Here is a 5,820-nt window from a genome sequence, read left to right on the forward strand (position 1 = left end):
AATTGTTCCTTTTCTTATTTTTGAATGTAGAGCATTTCATGTTTATTCTACCTCAAGTCCCTGTCAGATGTAGAATTGGCAAATATTTCCTCCCTGTAAGTGGCTTGTCTTCTTTTTCTCTTAACCATGGCTTTCAAAGAGCAGATGTTCACATTTTGATGAAGTCCCCTTATTGATTTTTTTTTCAGGGATACTGCTTTTAGTGTCATATCTAAGAACTATTACCTCACCCAAGATCATAAACGTTCTTGTATGTCTTCTTCGAGATCATAAATGTTCTTGTATGTCATCTTTTACAGTTTGGGGTTTTACACTTAAGGGTAGATGGTCCATCTTGAGTTAATTTTGGTATAAGGCATTTGTTATAGATTGAAATTCATTTTTTGCTGTGGATATCCAGTTGTTCCATCACCATTTGTTGAAAAGATAAACATTCTTTCACTAAATTGTTGTTCAAAATTCAATTATCTACATGGGTGTTCAAGTATTTCTGAACTCCCTATTCTGTTTTATTGACCTATTTGTCTATCTTCATGTCAACATCTCATTGTCTTGATTACTGTTGCTTTATAATAACCATTGGAATCAAATGAGTCCTCTAACTTTGTTCTTTTCAAAGTTATTTTGACTAGTGTAGGTCATTTGCATTTCCATATAAATTTTAGAATCAACTTAAATATTTCTATTGAAAAGACCCAAGTTGCTGGAATTTGACTAAGATTGCACTGAATCTATCATAAGTCAATTTGGAGAGAATTGACCTGTTAGAAATATTGAGTCTTTGGATCCTCAAACACAATGAAGCTCTCCGTTTATTTATATCTTCAATTTCTTTCAGCAAAGTTTTGTACTTTTCAATGTACAGGTCTTGTAAATCCTTTGTCAGAGTTATTGCTAAGTATTTTCCATTTTTCTGCTATGGTACATGGTAATTTATAATTTCTATTTCTAGTTGTTTCATTGTGAGTACATAGACACACATTTGTTTTGAGCATTCCCATCAATACTAGTTCTCATAGCTTTAGATTCCAGAGGATTTTCAACATAGACTTTCATGTTGTCTAGAATAGAGTTCTACACCTTCCTTTTTAGGCTGAGTGTCTTTATTTCTTTTTCTTGCCTTATTGCACTGACAGACTAGATCCCCCAAAGCAATGCTGAACAGAAAAGGTGGGAGTGGATATCTCTACATTTATCTTTATTTCAAGGGAAATACATTCAACCTTTTCCTAGTACGTGTAATGTTAGCTATAGGTGTTTTTTTAATGTAAATCATTTTTATTTTTCAATTGCAGTTGACATGCAACATTATATTAATTTCAGGTGTACATCCCAGTGTTTGACATTATATAACTTACTACGTGATCATCCTGATGAGTTTCACATCCATCTGACACCATACATATAGTAATAGAATATTATTGACTATATTCCCAATGCTGTACTTTACACCCCCATGACTATTCTGTAACAACCAATCTGTACATCTCAAACCCTTCACCTTTTTCACCCATCCCCCCAACTCCCCTCCCTTCTGGCAACTGTCAAAATGTTCTCTGTACTTATGAGTCTGTTTCTGTTCTGCTTCTTCATTTATTTTGTGTGGGGTGTTTTTTTAAAGATTCATTTATTGATAGATATGTGTTTATGCCAATTTATTGTTTATATTTTTTTCTTCTTCTTCTTAAAGACTCTTTAACATTTCATGTAATATTGGTTTGGTGGTGATAAATCACTTTAGCTTTTCTTTGTCTGGGAAGCTCTTTATATGTCCTTAGATTCTAAATGATAGCTTTGCTGCATAGACTAATCTTGGTTGTAGGTTCTTGCTTTTCATAACTCCAAATATTTCTTGCCAATCCCTTCTGGCCTGAAAAGTTTCTGTTGAGAAATCAGCTGACTGTCTTATGGGAGCTCCCTTGTAGCTAACGAACTGCTCTGCTCTTTTTGCTTTTAAGATTCTCTCTTAGTAATTAACCTTTTGTGTTTTCATTGTGATGTGTCTTGGTAAGGGCCTCTATGGGTTCATCTTTTTTGTGACTCTTTGTGCTTCCTGGACTTGTATGTCTATTTCCTTCACCAGGTTAGGGAAGTTTTCTGTCATTTCTTCAAATGGGTTTTTAATGTCTGACTCTCTCTCTTCTCCTTCCAGCACCCCCATGATGTGAATGTTGGTACAGTTGAAGTTGTCTCAGAGACTCTTTACACTATCTTCATTTTTGTAATTCTTTTTTTCTTTTTGCTATTCTAATTGGGTTTTTTTTGCTTCCTTATATTCCAAATTGCTGATTTGATTCTCATCTTCATCTACTCTACTGTTTGAGTCCCTGTAAATTATTCTTCATTTTAGTTAGTGTATCCTTCATTTCTGACTGGTTCATTTTCATGTCCTTTTTTATGGTTCCCATGTCCATTTTTATGCTGTTGAAGTTCTCTCTAAGTTCAACTATTATTCCCTAAGTTCATTGAGCACCCTTATAACCAGTGCTTTGAACTCTGCATCTAACAGAGTGCCTGTTTCTATTTTGTTTAGTTCTTTATCTAGAGTTTTGTTCTGTTCTTTCATTTGTTCTGTTTTTTGTCTCCTCATGTTGGCTGCCTCCCTGTGCTTTTTCTATATATTTGGTAGAGCTGCTATGTCTCTCAGACTTGGTAGGGTGGACTAATGTGGTAGCTGTTCTGGAGGGTCCAGTGAGTGTCATAGCCTCTCCATTCACCTGAGCTGGGAACTCCAGATGCCCCCACCCCCCATTTTGGCTGTGTGCACCCTCCTGTTGTAGTTGAGCCTTGATTACTGTTGCACATCAATAGAGGGATGTATACCAGGCCAATCAGCTGCAAGAACTGGCTGGTACTACCGACCACTGTGTAGGTTCAGCTGTGTAGGGGCCTGCCCCCCAGAACAGGACTAACTCCAGTGAGGCTCTGGTGCCCGCTGAGTCTGCCCCTTAAGTGTGTCACTGTGTAGGTGGCTGGGTGCTTCTTCCAAGTGGTCTAAAGCTCTGGGGCCACCAGGGAGGTACAGGCCAAGGTCAGCCACCACCTGTGTTCTGCCACGGCCACTCACCATGAGCTACAAAGCGTTCTCCAGATGGCTGCTACTTCTGCAGGGCTTGGCTGCTACTTGTTTGGGGCTTGAAGGTGCCCAGGAGAGGTCAAGCTGCCAACCAAGACCTGCTGATCCTAGTGCTGGCCCTGGGGCCACTTGGGTAGATGTACAGAGTACACTGAGACCAGACGCTGCTCACCTGAGATATTTTAGGAATGTCTGAAGCATGAGCCAAGGCAGGCGGTTTGTATGGAAAAGCCACTGGAAACGGCTTGGGTGAGCCCACAAGTTGGGTGGGACAGGGTCTCAGGGAGTCACCAGGACAGGAAAAAACGTGTGAGCCAGGTTGATGGAGACTCAGCTATGGCACCTGCCTGCTGGCTCTGAGGGAGGAGGCTTCTGAAAAGGAGCAATGGCCTCTGCCAGCACCTTTGTCTGGCAGAAAGCTGCCTCCCCAGCTCTCACTCTGATGGCAGACAATTCAGTTCTTCCCCACATGTCCCTGCTGTCTTTCCAGCTGCTCCCCAGCCCTGGAGCTCAGAGGAAGTGAGTCCAAGTAAGTCTGTGTGCAAGCCCTTTAAGAGGAGCTGCCTGGGACTCCAGCAGCCCTTCCTCTCACTTAGTCTTAATCCCCGCTGCTTTTCACAACCAGAAATTATGGGGATTTCTCTTCCCAGCACTGGAACCCTGAGCTTAGAGGCCTGGTGTGGGGATGGGATCCCTCGCTCCTCAGGGGGACCTCTGCAGCCTAGGTATCCCTCCCGATTTTAAACAGCCACACATGGGTGTTGGGCCAGCCCATTCTGCACCTCTGCCCCTCCTACCAGTCTCATGTGCTTTCTTATTTAAATCCCCAGTTGTAGGACTTCCATTAAGCCAGATTTCAGGTAGTTCTAAATGATGGTTGTTCTGTAGTTTTGCTAGGTTTTTATTGGTATTTATTAAAAATACTCTCCTATTTATGGATGCAGGATTTTTTATATCCCTATAAATATTCTTGAGCTGTGTTTTGGGATGCAGTAACATTTCTTAAAAAACAGTTTGACCTTGTTAAGCTTTGCTTGGAGACCTTCTTAGTCGGGACTGCTGAGCTCCGCTGAGTGCTCTGCCCATTGCTCCGTGGTGATGAGGTTCCCTCTGTCCCGCTCAGCCCTGTCTGCCCCAGGCAGCCATGTGGCTTCAAGGGGTCCTCTCCCAGGTGTGCACACTCTGAGAGCCTTAGCTCCCATCCTGCAAGCTTTGGGCAAGGCTGGCCACCCCGAGGCTAGGGCAGGAAGCATCTGGAGTCCAAGCAGGTAGATCTGGAAGGTGGCAGAATGTCAGCTTTTCTCAGGGCCTCGGGAAGAGGTGGAGAGAATAAAACCCAAGCTTGCTCCAGCCAGGTGAGCATCTACTAACACGAGACAGCAAAGGGAGCAGAAGAGCAGTCACCGGGAGGCAGGGGTAGGGGATGGAGGCTGGGGGCAGGAGGCACCAACACTTTGTGTGAAATGAAATGCCAGTGTCAAGGCTCTGAAGGTCTGACAGGCGATCAATAGCCCCGCTGAGATGGGAGCAGCAGGGTCTCCCTGCCAAAGGCCACAGGGACGATGGCCCGGCGAGACAGCCAGGGGTGGGAGAAAGCGTGTCAGATGCTGGCTGGGAAGCGGAGAATTCTTGCCTGAGGTTTGAGTTCAGCAGGACACCGGTAGTTTCTGTCTGCCCAACCTCCAGCCCTTCAAGTCTTCCGGAAACACCATCCCGATGTCCCTCACTCTCCGTTCAGGTCGTTCTGGTGAGGTGGACCCACTGCCGGGCGCGGAGTGGGCACGGACTCCCGCCGGCTCCATGAGAGCCCAATCGGGCTTCGCTGGAGCTCTGAGGAAGGCGCATCGTGTTTCCCAGAGGAGGCGGAGTTGCAGGATAGACATCAGCCCCACAGACAAACAGCTTGGCACTCCGGTGGGAGCCTCCCTGCGCTGACAACACACAGAGGAAACAGCCAAAGGACAGAGGCAGGTTCCCCGGGATGTTTTGGGACACCTGGACCCAGCCACACCTGAATGTAGGACCCCCTAGATCAGTGGTTCTCAACCTTCCTAATGCCACGAACCTTTAATACAGTTCCTCATGTTGTGGTGACCCCCAACCATAAAATTATTTTCGTTGCTACTTCATAATTGTAATTTTGCTACTGTTACGGATCGTAATGTAAATATCTGATATGCAGGATGTATTTTCATTGTTACAAATTGAACATAACTAAAGCATAGTGATGAATCACAAAAACAATATGTAATTATATATGTGTTTTCCAATGGTCTTAGGTGACCCCTGTGAAAGGGTCATTCGACCCCCAAAGGGGTCGCGACCCACAGGTTGAGAACCACTGCCCTAGATGTTTAATTTGAGGGAGCCAGTGGATTTCCCTTTTCAGATTAAATATGTTTAACTCCTACAAGTAGAGACTGGGATGGACATGACCCTTACACGCACCCCTCAGACTCAGTCCTTGAGTAGGGAACCGGGATTTTTTAACTGGATGCTCCCCTGCCCGCCCCTCAAGTCTGTTCAGTATGAACTTGCTCACTGGGGAGATGGCCAGTTGGCCAGCCACACGGAGGAGTCTTACCCGCTCAGGCGGCTCAGCCCGGGGACTCGAGAGCACATGTTGCTGGCCCTGGTCACCCACTCCCTGGGGACACTTGAAGGGCTGCTCCCACTGCCCTGGGTTCTGTGGATGTATCTACAGGTCCCGTTTCCCCAAATTTGGCATACAGATATTTTCATAT

This window comes from Myotis lucifugus, unplaced genomic scaffold (genome assembly GCF_000147115.1).
Source record: "Myotis lucifugus unplaced genomic scaffold, Myoluc2.0 scaffold_411, whole genome shotgun sequence".
In the NCBI taxonomy this organism is placed as follows: domain Eukaryota; kingdom Metazoa; phylum Chordata; class Mammalia; order Chiroptera; family Vespertilionidae; genus Myotis; species Myotis lucifugus.